Here is a 17,857-nt window from a genome sequence, read left to right as displayed (position 1 = left end):
CATTGTATGCCCTGCACTTGTCAGCTCAATATGGCCGGACGCGGTGAGGGGCCTTTGAATAGCTACGCTCCGACCTTTGTTTGACACCCCCTCTCTACAGATGTCCCCACTATCATGCGCCAAGATTTAACGATACGCGAACGCCATGTAGCTGGACAGAAACAAGGCAATGTTGTTTGCCGTCGCTTGGAGACGCCAAGATAAATTGTTGCGTGTCGCCTAATTGCATAATTACTCTTACTTAATTAGTCGGAATGCAAAAACATAATTTGGCCCGAACCATAAGCCTAAGCATTTCGAGAAATTCTGCCGTGCTTCTGGTACAGTGCCAGATTATTGTATAAACATTTCGAACACTGGGTTTCCCGTACAGAAGAACACTGAATTATTCGCCTAAACCAATATGCTTACTTCAATACCTGATAGGTATCCATAGATGCAACTCGACTGAATTACGCCTAAACATAATGGTTCCAGGTAGACGGCAAATACCAGTGCAGTCCCCTCTCAAAATAAATTATGGTTTTGCGGGCCAAAGCCGAGATCTGATCAGTAGGCACGCCGTGTTGGGGGACCCAGGAGTAATTTTGATGACCTGAGGTTCTTTTATGTGCACTTAAATCTAAGTACACCGGTGTTTTTGCATGGTGCCCATATTGAAGCGCGGCCGCCGAGGCTGGGTCTTGATTCCGCAACCCCGTGCTTAGCAGTGCAACACGAAAGCTACTAAGTAACTCCAGCAGGTGGGAATCGCCGGTGACCTTGTTATACAGAAGAAAAAAATGAAAATAGGTTCTGGTAGATGGCCATTCAGAGGAGGCTTTACCTCACGTGTCTCTATCAAATCTGGCTTAACCCGTGTCCTTATCAGAGAAGAAACAGACTCAGCAAGCAAACATCGTAGTGGATGACCTGAACAATCAAATGAGGCGAAATAATCTCGTATTCAAGGGTCTACCTGAACAGGCTTTGGATTCTGAAGAGTGGAGCGACATGGAAATACTTATTTTTGAATTGATCACGGCAAACCTGGCTATTCAACCAGGTGAAAAAGAGCGAGCCCATCGAGCCGGTCAATGAAAATCCGATAACACTCGGTGCATTGTGGTAAAAATTTCGGCACTTCAAAGACAAAAGCAACATCTTAGAAAACTCTTTCAAACTAAAAGACCTCGAAAACCATCGCGTCTGAATCGAGGAATATTTTTCACCACGAATGCAACTAATCAGAAAAACACTCCGTGATTTCGCACGCACGAAGCGCCAGCAGAACGAAAAGTATAAATTGCAGTTTGATAAGCTTATAATGGGCAACGGAACTTTCACAGTCGACTCTTCAAGCAATGAAGTGGTCGTCATCCCTAAACACGAGGCTCCCGCGAATGGCAATTGACGTTTCAATGCAGCTGACAAAAAAGTGTCTATTAGTGTGGTTGATTTTAGAAGTCCCATCAGGAAACAGGATCCCCTTTGTGGGTTTTACTATTCATGCTCAGCTGATATCACCCTGGCCACAGAGACATCGCTGTCGCGCCATGTGTCCGACAATGAATTATCTTTTTCTAAAACTTTGTTTTGTTTCGAAAAGACAGGGTAATTAGTTATGGGGTTTTACGTGACAAAAACACTTTCTGATTGTGAGGCATGCCATAGTGGAGGACTCCGGAAATTTCGACCACCTGGGGTTCTTTAACGTGCACCTAAATCTACGTACACGGGTGTTTTCTCATTTCACCTCCATCGAAATGCGGCCGCCGTGGCCGGGATTCGATCCCGCGGGCTTGTGCTCAGCAGCCTAACCCATAGCCACTGAGTAACCACGGCGGCTAAAGGACAGGGTAGAAACACGAGGCGGTGGCGTTATAACTGCAGTAAAGAAAAAATTCCAAGCACGCCTACTTGGCACAAGTTCTTGTATTGAAATTGTGTGGGTCATGCTTCAGCTTTCGTGTATGACATGTGTCGTTGGTGTTTGTTACCATCTTGCTGACTCGCACGACACATTCATTAAAGGCCTAAACGAATAGCTAACCTTTTTATGTAACAAATTTCGCGGCTCACCTATTATTCTTGCGGGTGACTTCAATTACCCTGGATTTAACTGGCGGACGGTTACAGCTGAAGGCGGCCCAAGGAAAGCTGAATGTAAGGATTTTCTTGACGTCACTTCTTCTCAAGGATTAAGTCAAATATTTTGCTTACCAGCACGGAAGTATGCTATCTTGGGACTTGTGCTGACCACTGAACCTGTCAACCTGTCTGTTCATGTGTTAGACTGCATTAGTGACCACAACGTCCTTTATTGTCGATACTATCTAAAGCGCAAAACAACTGCACAGAAAAAGAAAACCATTTATGATTACGCACGAGAGAATGTTGAAATGATCACCAGCGAGCTATCGGCTTTTTGTGTAGAGTTCTTGAGCGGCATGCATGATCTTGATAGCAATGATAACTGGATGACTGTTTGTAACAAGCTGACTGAACTTAAAGAAAAGCACATACCAAAAATACAAATAACTCTGTCTACTGGAAGTGCGTGGTTCACCTCTCACGTAAGGCGCTGTAATAATTTAAAAAGCGCGCTTATTCAGAAGCTAAACTTTCGACATCTGATGACGCTTGGAAGTGCTATCGAGAACAATCCAAGTTATGCAAAACCGAAATTGAAGCAGCTAAAGACAAATTTTTCAACCGGGGTACATCCAACGTGTTGACAAAGAACACAAAAAAATTCTGGAAAGTAATAAACCTCAAACCGTCATTATCAGGCTTCATTTCCATAATGACAGACAGCGATTTCCTTCCATAATCGGACGTCGCTACTGCATTAAATTCTTTCTTCTGTTCTGCTTTTACAAGTCAAATTCACCCGTTCCCGCTAACATTGAATTCAGTTGTTACCTCCATCATAAATGATATCATAATCGCTCAAAAGGGCATTGAAGCTGCTATTGATCGTCTTTCTAACAGCTCGGCTCCCGGTCAAGATGGAATCTGTCCAAAAAAAAAAACAGCTACAGCAGTCATATCTCGCATTTTCGCCGCTCTTTTTCAAGAATCTATTGACTCAGGATGCGTCCCTGACGAGTGGAAAATAGCTAAAATAATTCCAAACTTTAAGTCCGGTGACCCGTCATCTGTCTCTAACTACAGACCTATTTCACTGACCAGTATTCCATGTAAACTATTAGAACATATTATATCATCAGCAATTATGTAATATCTAACCGAGCACAATCTTCTCTTCATTAACAAAGAAGGGTTCCAACAGGGTCGCTCATGTGATACGCAATTATTCGAGCTTGTCTCTGACCTTCACAAAGCTATTAACGACTCATCACAAATAGACAACATATTTATTGATATTGCGAAGGCTTTTGATAAGGTAACTCATAACCGTTTATTATTGAAACTTCGTTATTTTAATTTAAATAGTAGGACTAAGAATTGGATTAGTCAATTTTGAACTAACCGGTACGAATTTGTAACTACTAAGGAATTTTCTTCTCCGTGATCACTGCTAAAATCCGGCGTGCCACAGGGTACTGTATTGGGATAAATTTTATTCCTGCTATACGTGAACGACATAAGCATAATATTAAATCTACAATAAGACTATCTTCAGATCATTGCGTCATTTATAGACGAATAGTTATCTCTTCCGACACTGACGCTTTTCAATCTGACGTTACGAAAATTGACGATTGGTGCAGTGGCAAATGGAAATAAATGTTTCAAAATATAAGGCTATAGCTGTCGCTAGATCTGGTATCCTGAGGCTTACCCATTACGGGATGAATGGCATTGGTATTGCACATGCGCAAACAATAAAATACTTGGGAATTCATTTATCTTCATACGTTTCATGGGATCATCACATCGAAGCGATTACTAGCAGCGCATGTAAAACCCTTGCCTACATTAGGCGTAACCTTTACTCGGCAAACAAGTGCACTAAATGGACTTGTCTGCCTATACGACACTGGTTCGTTCGGAAATGGAGTATGCGTGTTTTATTCGAAATCTGCATCAGTCGTACCACACAAACAGGCTTGAGTCAGTCGAAAACAAAGCAGCCCGCTTCATTACGAAGAATTACTCACGTACGTCTAGCATCACTAACATTAAAATATCTCTAAATGTCCCCTCGCTACAAAATCGAAGGTCGAGGACTTCTTTCCCATTTTCACAAGCTTTATCTGTGCAGGTGGTCTTTCAGCGCATGCCACATCAGGCCCGCCCATCATATCTTCCCGCGCCTTGATCATCCTTTTAAAGTGCAGCCCGTTCTTGCGCGCACTAACTTCTTGAGTCACTAGCCCCTCTTTCTCGCGTTATATCAATGGAATATGTTACCAAATCAAATCGTATCATCTCTAAGTCATAATGATTTCCTAGCAAAACTAAAACACTATTTTAACGTATTCACGTAGGATTCTCTAGCTCATTCCTTATAGGCGTCACTGTGTTATTGTTCGCTTTTTCTTATTTTAATTTTTTCCTCCTCAACACATCTGCATGTCCCTTGCGCAACTGACTTTGTTGTAGGTTAGCAGCGAGTTTCTTGCAGTGCATAAAATTTTCTCTGATTGTGTTATTTCATTGTTTCGTGCAGTATCTGTTGGTATGTGTATCTTTTTAGCAAGCATTTTCCTTGTATGAAGTGGCGAAGTTACGTTGATATTGTGTAAGCCCCATTTTTAAAGCTATAGGTACCGTCAACGATTAGGATGTGTCCTTGTATTGCTCTGTTTTTTTTTTCTTTTTCTCTGGTTTTCCGCTTGTGTTTTTATTGTATTTTAGCATACATTATATTTTTAAATGCGTCTACTGTATCTATCACTGACTTATTGTAACAGCCCTATGTAATGTTCGTATGGGCCTTTAGGGTACTTGAATAATAAAAATCCCCTTCGCAATGATATGCACACAACTTTGCAGATTCTGCATTCATTACGGCGGATTTGTTCGAAACTAGGTGTTCTCGTTTTTTATACCCGAATTAATCATTGGTATCTTACCAGCTTAGCAAGGTGCTTCCGACGAATAACTATGGTGATGTCTTTCTTTAAAATTATGCACCAGCATCTGTGACACCAATATGCTGCAAACTTTTACAGCAGATAATTTATTGCCATTTAATTACCTTTCTAGAGCTACACCAGTATTTTTTCTTTCTTTCAGCATTGTTTTCGAAAACACCATTTTTGAGAAACACAAATGTTAGCGTTTTCTAATTACTTGTTATAAGTTTGAGACTGCTTTTAGACTGCTTTAGACTGCTTTTTGAAAACCTTTAACATTGTGTCTCGTTGTCTACTGCCCCTCAAACTTAACACGACTAATATTGATATCAATGTAAATAAATAGATAGGTTGTTGTTTACGCAGCCGCATGCAATATGTGCTCGCTAATGAACAGAGTGGCATATCAACGATTTTTCGATTGAGGAAGGGGAGGCTACCCTTTCTCTTTTTCGCTCTCTTTATATACATATTGTTACAGTGGGAAAAGAGGACAATGTTGCCGACAGTGAAGATGGCGAAGTGGCAACAGCCTCTCGGGATTGCAAGGCGCTCTCGTTCCCAAGGGCGCTCTACCTCCTGGGTTCGGATCCAGGAAACGCCAACCTGGGTCGATCATGTCAAGCAGAAGCAGACGACGCCGGCTCCGAAGGTAACGTAGGTAGCATTGCCAGAGCTTAAAGTTGATCCCAGAGTCGCTAAACTCGTGCAACAGAACGCTTGACTCAAAGCAGAAATACAGCAGATGGAGGCCGACTTTGAGTCGCTCCGTAAGTCTTACCCCTCGCAAGCCGAGAAGCAAAAGGTGCCCCCTATAAGGGAGCCACAGGCACGCTTGGGTAAACGCAGGGCCACGCCCCCAAAGGGGGACGCTGACTCTATGGAGACCGAGCCCAATAACAAGGACTTAGAAAGCGAGGAGTGCAGACTTTTGGGCTAGTTGATTCTTGCATCAATTGAAGTCATAGCGCTGGACTGACAGGAACATGAAATACGCTAGAAATGAAATCCGTGAGTGCAGATTTTCGGGCTAGTTGATTCGTTGCATGAATGAAGTCAGCGCTGGATTGACAGGGACATGAAGGATGGACATGAAAGACGCATAGCACACGTGCTGTCGTCTTTAATGTCCCTGTCAATCCAGCGTTATGACTTCAATTGACGGCTTAGAAATCATGCAGCGGGCAATCCAGCAGCTCGCTGAAAGCGTGACTGCCCTCCTTAAAAGGATGGCGTCCCTGGAAAGTGCACAGGCTGCGCTGGGTACGGCTAGACCGCCTTTGAGGGAGCCCCGTCGGGCACCTTTACCCGCAAGCGCCGCCCCCGTGAACAAGACGGTGGAATGGCCAATGCAAGGCAATCCCCATAGCGGTCAATTCCAATAAGCTGGTTTTGTTGCAGTGGAACTATGCCAGTTTCCAAAAGCGCAAAGCTCCGCTGCAGCAATTAGCTTCGGCACAGGCGGTCAAACCACACGTAATTCTGTTACAAGAAATTCTCGATGATGTGCCCACCTACCCTGGATACCAGGTCGTATCGATACGGGAGGAAGGAAAGCGGGGTTAAGCAACCTTGGTCGCATGGAAGTGCTCCTTTCAACTACACAAATTACCACTTGGCAAAACCAGTGCAGGGATCAATATGGTCGACATTATCCCTAACAATTGGCTTAAGAGCAGTGTCTTCCTCTTGAACATATACAGCTCGCTGTTGGGTCAAAGACAGGCATTCGCCTCGATCATGACAAATGCGGTGGCCCTGACCAAGGGAGCCCTCATAGTGATAGCGGGTGACTTCAATGCACCTTACGATACCTGGGGATACCCCCGCCAATCCACCAAGGGCAATCTCCTTGTCCAGGCAGTTGCTGACTGCTCATTGGAATTGATTACGGATCCTCAATACCCCACGCGAATCGGCACGTTGGTAGTCCGAGACAACACTCCGGAACTGGCGTTCGTCAAGAACGCCCCTGAAGCAGGATGACAAAATTTGCAAGAGAACCTGGGCAGCGACCACTTCACTGTGGAGATTACCGTAACCATTAGCACAGCCTCTACCAGGGAATCTAAAGTGACGGACTGGGATGCCTTACGGAAAATGCGGATGGCGGACCAGACCAACTACGATAATCTCGATTGTTCACAAGATGACAGAAGGACGTACAAGCTGCGACCGAGGTGGTTAAGACCACCCTAAAAGTAGATCGGACGGACGCCCGCCTTGCGCCCCTCCTAGAAGCCAAAAACTCCATCCTGACCCGCTGGAGAACGCATAGAGTCCACCGTCGACTTCGCAAGAAAACTGCGGAGCTCAATCAAGCATACTTGACTTAAAAATTGTAACAGTGCAAACACATGCAACCACAAAGTAACAAGGATGAGACACAAGCGCTGTATCTCGTCCTTGTTACTTTGTGGTTGCATGTGTTTGCGCTGTTACAATTTTTAGGTCAAGTATGCATCAACAAGCCCAGAAAGGTGTTTCAATCAATAGAGCAATAGAAACTCATTCCGTCGAACTGTCCAAACAACAATGAAACGAAGTGTGTTGCTGGGTTGATGGGCAGATGAGAGCGGGGGGCAAATGGAACCTGCTGAGACACTAACGCGACGATTTGCAAAACAAAAGCAATCAGAGACTAGGCATTGTCACATAGTTCATAATCAAAAGGCGGCGGGCGTATTTCAACACGTCCTCCTGCAAGAGTTGGCCGCAAGTGTCTCCCGCTGAGCCCCTCTGGTGACGGGGATTATCCTCGTTACCGGGGGGGGGGGAGCGGTAGTGGAGCTCGACGCCCCCTTCACGGAATCCGAAATTTTGGAGGTGCTCCAAACGCTCAACGGTCGCTCTGCACCGGGCCCGGATGACATCTCCAATAAGGTCATCCGCAACTTGGACGAACACTCAGTTGCGCTGCTCACTGAGGAAGTGAATAAAATCTGGGAAACGGGCTTCGTCCCCGACTCCTGGAAGACAGCCTCAATGGTGCTCTTCCCGAAACCAGGCAAACCTCTTGCGCCGGAGAACATGCGGCCCATCTCGCTCACGTCCTGCGTGGGTAAGGTGGCCGAACATGCCAATCGCAACCGCATCTACAGCCACATAAACTAATGAGTAATTCCCTCACAACATAGTCGGTTTCGACCGGCACTCTCCACACAGGACGTCATGTTACTTATAAAGAGGCAAATCATTGATGACAATGCTAGAGACACTCGAGAGATGCTTGATCTAGACTTGTCCAAGGCTTTTGATAACATCTCGCACCAGTTCGTGCTAGACGCCATCTCGGACGTGGGGCTGGGGCCACGATTCCATGCGTACGGTAGCTCCTTCCTTAGGGATCGCAAAGCCACTGTCAAAATAGGGCAAATCAAATCCAAGTAATTTACATCGGGGGCGAGAGGCAACCCGCAAGGGGCAGTCATCTCTCCCCCACTCTTTAACATCACCATGGAGGGCCTCTAGCACAAACTGGCCACAGTAAGAGGAACGGGTCACGTTCTCTACGCGGATGATATGACCGTGCGGTGCATGGGAGGGTCTGATGCTGCAGTTGAGAGCGCGCTCCAAGCATCGCTCAACGTCACAGAACACTTCCTACTGAACACGGGCGTGAGTCTGTCACCAACGAAGTCCGAACTTCTATTGAATAGGCCCACCCGATGGGGGTCAGGTGCTCCACACCCTTTGATCAAGGTCCCATGTTCCTCTATACCAGGAACGGACAAGAAATCCACAGAGTGGATACTATCAGGGTCCTCGGACTCTTGCTGGAATCTCTCGGGGGCAACATACAGACTATAGCCCGCATTACGTCCAAGACGGAGAATATGCTTCAGCTTATCCTCAGGGTCTCGAACCGCAGGGGAGGTTTAAGCGAGATAAATCTCCTCAGACTCTACCACGCGTTTGTTATGAGCCACGTTAACTATGTAGGCTCCGCGCTGCGCTGGTCTAAGCGGGATGAGGCCAACATCGACGCCCTCATGCGCAAAAGCATCAACCGCGCGCTGGGTTTACCAATCACTACCAGCACCGCGAGTCTCATGCAACTAGGCATGTGACAACACCTTGTCAGAGGTGTTCGAGGCCCAACGAGTGGCCCAAATAATACGACTCTCATCATCGCGAGCGGGGAGACGCATCCTCGAACCCGTTGGATGCGGTCACCAGGAAATCACAGAGCGATACGCGACCCTATCACCCATGGTCCTCGGTACGTTCCAGGTAGATGCCCTGCCACATAACGTCCACCCTCAACACACTGTACGGCGCCGAGTAGCCCGGGCTCGTTCCCTATTAAAAGTGGCTGCGGCCACTCCGGATCTTCCATGTTTTGTTGACGCCGCCCAGTACGGGTGCTCTGATCACTATGTCGTAGTTTAGGTTGACTCCAATGGCACTCTCATTAACTCAGCATCCGTGCGGAAGGTTTCTGCAACAGTATCCGAGTAGGTTGCTATAGCTATAGCACTGAAGGACCCTCTACGTCCCTATATCTTTGCACACTCCCTGCCTGCAGCCCGAGCGTTCGCCTTCGGCTCGATCTCAAAGGAGGCCGCGGCTAATTTTCATATCATCAAATGGTTCTCGGCTCATATGGGAATCAATGTGCACTCTGAGGTGCTTAAGGCCAATGAGTTGGCCCATGACTGTGCGTGAGGTCTTACACACCGCGGCGGTTCCGGTGGGCTCACGGGCGGCGACTTTGCAATGTACGGGAAGTCACTTTTCATCTTCCATGTAACTTGTATGAACTTGATCAGCTGGCCTTTCCGCTACCATATCCTAAACTAACTATACCACAATCGTCGGCCTTTCGCATGCCCCAAACGGGGTCGTTCTCCTCCAGGGACCGATTGAGTCACTTCGCGCCTAATGTAGAACCCCGCTGTCCAGATTATGGGGCGGCGTACTACTCTTTATCTCATATACTCTGGCAATGCCCTGCGTTACGCAGCTGATCGCTTACCACTCTAACGGATGGGAGGCAGCCCTTAAGAGCGGCGACCTCTCAGAGCAACTACGGGCTGTCCAGAGGGCCTGCGACAGGACGGAGGACCACGATCTTCCGACCCCGATGTGGGTGCGGCCCGCGACGGCTACGGGGACTCCCGGAAAAGGGAGTTACCCTAACGATGCTCCTCAGGACCATAAATGAAGGTGTTTGTCTGTCTGCCTCTTTGGATTCTCAGCTGCTGTTTACGTACACCTTGGAAATGCATCGTGTAAATCGTTTTATATCCGTGACATTTTGGTGGACGTGCGGGGTACGCGTCTTCGCCACGAAGCGCCGCAGCGGACGTCTGACCCAGCCTGGGATCATGCTTTCAATGGAAGGCACCGCGTCTGTAGCTGCAATGCCGACTACGCATACCCAGTACGTTGCTCTACCTCAGCCGCAAAACCCCGGTAAGTTCGCCGGCCTCGGTGGTACTGACGTAGAAGAATGGCCGAAGATGTATGAGCGCGTCAGCAAGGTGAGCAGGTTGGATGTGACCATAATGCTGGCCCATGTCGTGTTCTATCTCGATGGAACACCACGAACATGTTATTACACACACGGGAAAGAGCTAACCACCTAGGACTTGTTAAAAGAAAAGCTGTCCGACATTTTTGCCAAGCCGACCGGTCGACAACTAGCCGCCAAGCAACAACTCGCCACGCGTGCCCAAACTGCTACTGACTCGTACGTCTCCTGCATTGACGACGTCCTAGCCCTCTGTCATAGACACCTCCATGCCAGAGGCGGACAAGGTTGGAAACATTATCAGAGCATCTCGGACGACGCAGTCAACCTTCTGGTCTTCAGAAACATATCGACTGTCAACGCCATCATGAAAAAATGCCGCCGTTTCGAGCAGGCGATGAGTCGCCGCATACACAATAAGTTTACACGGCTTCTAAATACTGCAGCAACCTCTTCTTGTACCGACCCCACCGACCAATCTAGCTCGCCACCTCAACAGACGTCCTGGAACAACACGGTCGAGACGACATCCCTGATCCAGTCCGTGGATCGCCAGGAAATCGCTAATATGGGTCTTCACAGCACATGTTCCTTAACTGGTCCTGACGCCCGCCCTGCTCCTATGCGTCGGTCCTATTTCAGTCCACCTCACAGCGTCCGTTATTCCTACACTTGAAGGAATCCATCTGACTGGGGTGCACCTGACCACGGGCCGATCTCTTTATTCTGCGGCCGAATCGGTCACGCTTCCCATCACTGCCGGAGCCGTTGGCCGTCCCCTCCTAGAAACACCTTCTGGAATTTAAGTTCACCTCGAAATTTTTCACCCCGTTGCTCCTACGACACTCGGTCGCCCTTGCCTCAACGTCGCCAGCTACGTCCCGCCAGCTTCACAGCTCGCCGTGGCCGGCCTACCCAGGACCATCCCAGCAAGAAAACTAGGCAATGCGGCACCTCGAGGTGGTGCTGCAATGTCTCATTCACCGCAAAATCCTCCTTTGGCGCTGTTTACGTGACATAACCTTCTTGACGTCCACGTTTTGGCACGTCCGTCACCACACTCATAAATACCGGAGCACACATATTGATTATGGCCAGCCGCCTATGCCACCATTTAAAGGAAATTGTTACACCTGCCGTTACTCGGTTCGTGCGAATCGCCGACGGTAGCACGGTGAGCGTAGTCGGAATGTGTACTGCACGTGTGAGCATTTCAGGCCGCCATACGGCCGTCCTATTCACTGTGCTTGACCAATGCCCCCAAGACCTCATACTAGGCATAGACTTCCTATCCGCCCATTCAGTGCTCATCGATTGTTCCTCATGTACTGTGCGTCTTGACCTGCCTCTACTGGACGTTCCTCCAACACCACACGAAATTCACCTAAGATCGACTGGTTTTGTTCACGTTCCACAACAGGTCTTGACATACATCGAAATGTCGCCTTCAACGCCGGTTCCTGGTGGTGGTTACATCTCCGCTCCCATAACTGCCATCGTTCTTCCCTACAACATTACTGCCCCGCATACAATATTGAGGGTCACAGACGATCGCACGTATATCCCTATGGTGGACTTCGGGTTCACGAAGCAAATGCTGCTGAAGATATCACCCTGGCTACGATCACTACTTTAGAAGTTAACAGCCTTGAGACTTTTGCCGTCGACGCTTCCTGTGGGCCTTTCCGGTCTGCCAATTGTGCTGACAACGACATTAGAAAATGATCGCCCCGAATCTCACTCCTGTGGAGACTGAACAGATGTGCAGTCTATTACTTTCCTACAAGGATATATTCGACCTGAACAACCGACCCTTAGGGCAGACGTCACTTTTCAAACATTGTATACATACAGGCGACAATCCACCTATCCATCGGCGACCCTACCGAGTTTCAGCTTCGGAGCGCCACGTCATCAAAACGGAAGTAGACAAGATGCTAGCGAAATACATCATGGAGCGATCCTCAAGTCCCTGGACGTCACCTGTCATGCTGGTGAAAAGAAGGATGGTGCACGGAGATTCTGCGTCGATTACCGTCCCCTCATCCACATTACGAAGAAGGGCGTCTACCCAATACCTCGTATCGATGACGCCCTTGATTGCCTATACGGGGCACAATATGCTTCGTCAATCGACCGACAGTCTGAATACTGGCAAATCGCTTTGGATGATCTAGATCGTGAAAAGCCCGCCTTTATAATGCCTGATCGTCTTTACCATTTCAAAGTTACGCCTTTTGGGCTTTGCAACGCTCCGGCTACCTTTAGGCGCATGATGGACTCATTACTCCAAGGATTCAAGTGGTCGACTTGTCTCTGCATATTATATTGACCGCAAATAAAGACAGGGACAGCGGAAGAGAACACAAAAACGACACGGGTAGTCTTTGTATTCTCTTCCCCTGCCGCCTTCATAATCTGCGGTCAGTGGGACATGTAGTCAGCACAAACTAGGCCAAATTGAAGTTCTTCTGGAAACTTGTCTCTGGTACATAGATGATGTTATTGTGTTCTTACCTCATTCAGAACACACATTGAGTGCCTTTCAGCTGTACTTGCCGTTTTGTGCAAGGCCGGTCTACAGCTCAACTCCAAGAAATGTAACTTCAGCCGTCGTGAGATTACTGTTCTTGGAGATGTGGTCAATGCGACTGGCATCCAACTGGACCCAGAGAAAATTCGCGCCGTGAAAGAGGTTCCTGTTCCACGGTCCGCAAAAGTTGTCCGAAGTTTCGTGGGCCTTTGCCCTTCCACCGCTTTGTTAAAAATTTTGCCAGCATTGCACGCCCTCTCAAAGAGCTCCAGAAGAAAAGTGTGCCGTTTTCATGGGAATCCTCTCAGGCCACCACTTTTTCTCGCCTTACCACCATGCTCACCATCCCGCTGTTTCTACGACACTTTCCCTACTTCAGCCCCTACAGAGGTGCGCACCGATGCTAGTGGCCACGGAATCGCTGCCGTCTTGGCACAAGTTCAGCATGGCCATGAACGTGTCATTGCGTACACTAGCCGTCTTTTGTCACCTGTGGAGCGGAACTTCTCTATTACCGAGCGTGAATGTTTGGCCGCAATGTGGGGAGTGGCGGAATTCTGCCCCATTTATACTTGAAAGTGTAAAGAGCAGGGCGCCAAGATCAGGAGAGAAGAAGAACACAAACGACAGAACCAGCGCCTGTCGTTTATGCTCTTCGGTCCTGATTTTTGCCTCTACTCTTTACGCATTCAAGCATGAACCAACTAGGCCAAGCAAGAGTTATAGTTGAGCTATTTATACGGCAGGCCCTTTTCTATTGCAACAGACTACCACGCCCTTTGTTAGCTTTCGTCCTTAAACAATCCCCCAGAGAGACTTGGACGCTGGGCGTTGCGGCTACAAGAGTATTACTATTCAGTGGTGATAGGTCTGGTCGCCTACACAAGGACGCCGACTACTTGTCTCATTACTTTCTACATACGCCCGCCAACACCGACATGGACGCTTCCGCAAGTGTTCTTTCCATTTTCCACCTCTTGAACATGGCCAACGAGCAACGCCACGACGCTACTTTGAGGATTCTCATTGACGAAATGGAATCTGCTCCTACTGATCCATCGTTACGGTGGTTCATTTTCAACGACGGGATATTGTAGCGATGCAGTTTTCCTCCTGACGGTCCTTCCCTTCTCCCTGTCGTTCCTCAATACCTCCGCTCAACCGTGCTTCAGGAGCTTCATGACGCCCCAACTGCCGCATACCTTGGCTTTGCTCGCACTTACGACCACGTGCGCCGTCGCTTCTACTGAACCGGCCTCGAAAGCTCCGTACGGCGCTATGTAGCTGCTTGTAAGCCTTGTCAACATCGAAAAAAGTCAGCAACGCTTCATGCCAGGTACTTACAGCCGATCGACATTCCACCTGAGCCATTCTTTCACGTGAGTTTCGAACACCTTGCTCTTACTATGCCCTTACTGATAGCCCTATCTGAAGCACCTGGATGGTGCTTTTTCTGCCGTGGGTCGTGTTATGGTGGAAAAAGAGGACAACATCGTCGACGGTGTAGATGTAGTAGTGGCAGAGCCTCTCGGGATTCTCAGCTGCTATTTATGTACGCCTTGTAAATACATAGTGTATATAGTTTTATACCATGAGAATATATACATGAACTTTTAACTATTCTTCGAACAATTTCTCGGCCATATCTTGTGATTCTACGCTTCACTGTACGTATTTATTTATTTATTTATTTACAATACTGCTACTCTCATTTGAGAGCGTGGCAGTTGGGCAATACAGTAGGCATGTATATGAATACGCATTAAGGCAGAACAGTAATTGAAAAAAAGGAAGAATAAAGAAAAGCAATTGCCCAAGTATGGTAATATAAGAAAGAAGCTGAGTTTGGAAACAAAAATGCAAGTTTGCACATGACAGTTAATTAACATGATACTGGCAGTTAAGAACACGTAAGTAATTAGTTATACAAAAAATAAGAGCGAACTGAAAGATAACATTTAACGCGTGAATAATATTTAAATTGTGTGAAGGGATGCGCTTAAAACATACACTTTGAGAGCGAGAAGACACGAAATGGAAAAAAAGAACAATCTAGGCAAGCAATCAGCAGGTAATGGCAGTTACAACAATTATCTTAGGACTAGCAGTAGGTACAGTAATGACAATTTATTTTGGGAACACAGTGTGCCATATGTCCACATAACGACAATCAAACCAAAATGGAAAAAGAAAAATGGGAAGTCGAAAGCAACACAATGCAAAATTTGTGACGATGACCCGTGCGATGATAAATTGTTTTATTTACGCACTGCAGCTTCCACTTGTGAAGTAAATTCGGACAACGATTCGATGGCGGTTATAGTAGGATCAAGGCGGTTCCATTCAGCAATTGTTAGGGGGAAGAATGAATACTTAAACGTGTCAGTGTTGCATGTGTATTCTGTTAAAGTGTGCGCATGTTTGTTACGTGTTTTTCGAGCCTCAGAAAATGAAATGTACCTGGACGCATCTATCTTATAGTTATTTTTTAGAAGCTGAAACAAGAACTTCAGGCGAGCGTGTTTTGCCCTGGTAGATAGCATTTGCAATCCAGACTGCGTTAGAAGATTAGTCGGTGAGTCAGTGCGTTTATATTTATTGTGAATGAACCTTATAGCCTTTCTTTGTACTGCCTCTAATTTTGTTATGTTAGTTGTTGTATGAGGAAACAAGACTGTGTTTGCATATTCGAGAACCGGCCTAACGAACGTTGTGTAGGCCAGTAGCTTCGTTGATGTTGTAGAGAGCGCAAGGCTTCTTTTGAGGAAGAATAATTTGCGTAATGCTCCTGCCGTGATATTCGAAATGTGTTTATCTCACCTGAGGTCTGAGGTTAATGTAAATCCCAGGTATTTATGTTGTTCAACTTTAGTTAGTGGTATGCCGTTAATCTCATATGTAAAATTAGATGGTCTTGTTTTCCTTGTTACGGTCATGACGGCAGACTTTTTTACGTTAATGGACATCTGCCAATTAGAGCACCAAATAGCTAGAGTGTTGAGGGATGTATTAAGTGCGATGTTATCGTTATAATTAGTGATTTCCCTATAGATAACGCAGTCATCGGCGAACAGTTTTATATTACAACCAATGTTAGCTGCGACGTCATTAATATAAATTAGGAAGAGTAATGGCCCAAGAACTGAGCCTTGGGGAACTCCGCAAGTAACGGTGACAGTGTTAGATAGCATTTTTCCGTAGGTTACAAATTGTGAACGATTGGCTAGAAATTATTTTATCCAGGCTGAAAGGAGCCCTTTCCCAGCAACACTTTCAACTTTAGCGATTAATTTGTTATGACACACACAATCAAATGCCTTAGATAGATCAAGTAAAATCATGTCAGTCTGGCCGCGGTGATTGATAGTATATGCAAGATCGTGGACTAGTTCTCTTAGTTGGGTTACTGTTGATAAACCACTGCGAAAACCATGTCGGTAGGGAGACAAGAAGCCAATGCTCTCTAGAAAAACCGTTATGTGCTTTAAGATTATGTGCTCTAGAAGCTTACAGGATGTACTAGTTAATGAAATGGGTCTAAAATTTGAAATTTCTGCTGTGTCGCCTGATTTATGGATAGGTATTACCTTTGCAATTTTCCAGTCGTTCGGTAGTTGTGAAGTCGTGAGTGATTTACGAAAAATTATGCCGAGGTATCTACTGCACCATTCCGCATACCTTTTCAGGAAGTCGTTAGGTATGTTGTCAGGACCACTGCCTTTTTTAGGGTCAAGATTAAGCAGAAGATTAAGTATGCCAGCGTCCGTAATGTCTAATTCGCCAATGCTTACGCCCCGTCTCGTTAGAATGGGGGGAATAATGTTATTGTCTGTAGTAAATACTGATTGAAAAAAAATGTTATATGCGTTGGCTTTCGCAGTTTCTTCCTCTGGGCTTAAGTGGGACGCTTCTCTGTCATTGGTGCGAAAGTGCCTCCAGAACCTTCCGGGATTATTAGTAAGAAAGCTCGGTAACGTTACATTAAAATAATATTCTTTTGCTCGTTTGGCTGCAAGCTTGAATTCCGCGATGGCGTTAGGAAGTTTCGTCACCCTGGATTTGTTTCCTTCTTTAGTTTTTATTGTTCTACGCAATCTTTTCAGACGGCGCTTTGTCTGAATTACTTCTCGGGTTATCCAGGGATTATTTTTTGGCGGCCGTTTGGTTTTAGTGGGCACGTAGTTCGTGACGCAGTAGAGGACGATAGATTTGAACCTAAGCCAAAGGAAATGTACGTCAGCAGAGGCACTGGAACCCATTTGGGAAAAAGGCTGGAACTCGTGGTCAAGGTATGTTAGTATGCTATTGTCATCAGCGTTTTGGAAGTCGGATAGTGTGGACACAGGAAAGTGGGTAGTAGTACCAACGAGTGGTAACACGCATACTGGTACGTCATGATCTGATATGCCACGAATTACGTCAGTTCGTACATGGTTAATATCGAAATGATGGCTGATAAATATTAGGTCAAGAATGTTTTGAGTAGTTCCCACTGAACGCGTTGGACGGGAAACAACCTGATGAATATTGAAGGTTAACATGAGATCAAATAGTGCATCCGAGGCTGCTGACGAGTAGTGCATGTCATTCCAATTAATGTCAGAAAGATTAAAATCACCCATAAGGGCGATGCGTGAACCATGGGCGTGACGTTGCATGTAGTCGTGAATGGCACAGATACACTCGTCACCCGAGTTCGGGCTCCGATAAACACACCCTAAAACAACGTTTCTACCTTCGCAAAGCAATTTACAAAATACCGCCTCAGCGTGTTTTACCTCAGGCAGAACGGAAAACGCAAAACATTTTTTATTAATAACG

The sequence above is a fragment of the Dermacentor albipictus genome, chromosome 5, assembly GCF_038994185.2.
Source record: "Dermacentor albipictus isolate Rhodes 1998 colony chromosome 5, USDA_Dalb.pri_finalv2, whole genome shotgun sequence".
Taxonomy (NCBI): Eukaryota; Metazoa; Arthropoda; class Arachnida; order Ixodida; family Ixodidae; genus Dermacentor; species Dermacentor albipictus.
This window is presented reverse-complemented; position numbering follows the sequence as displayed.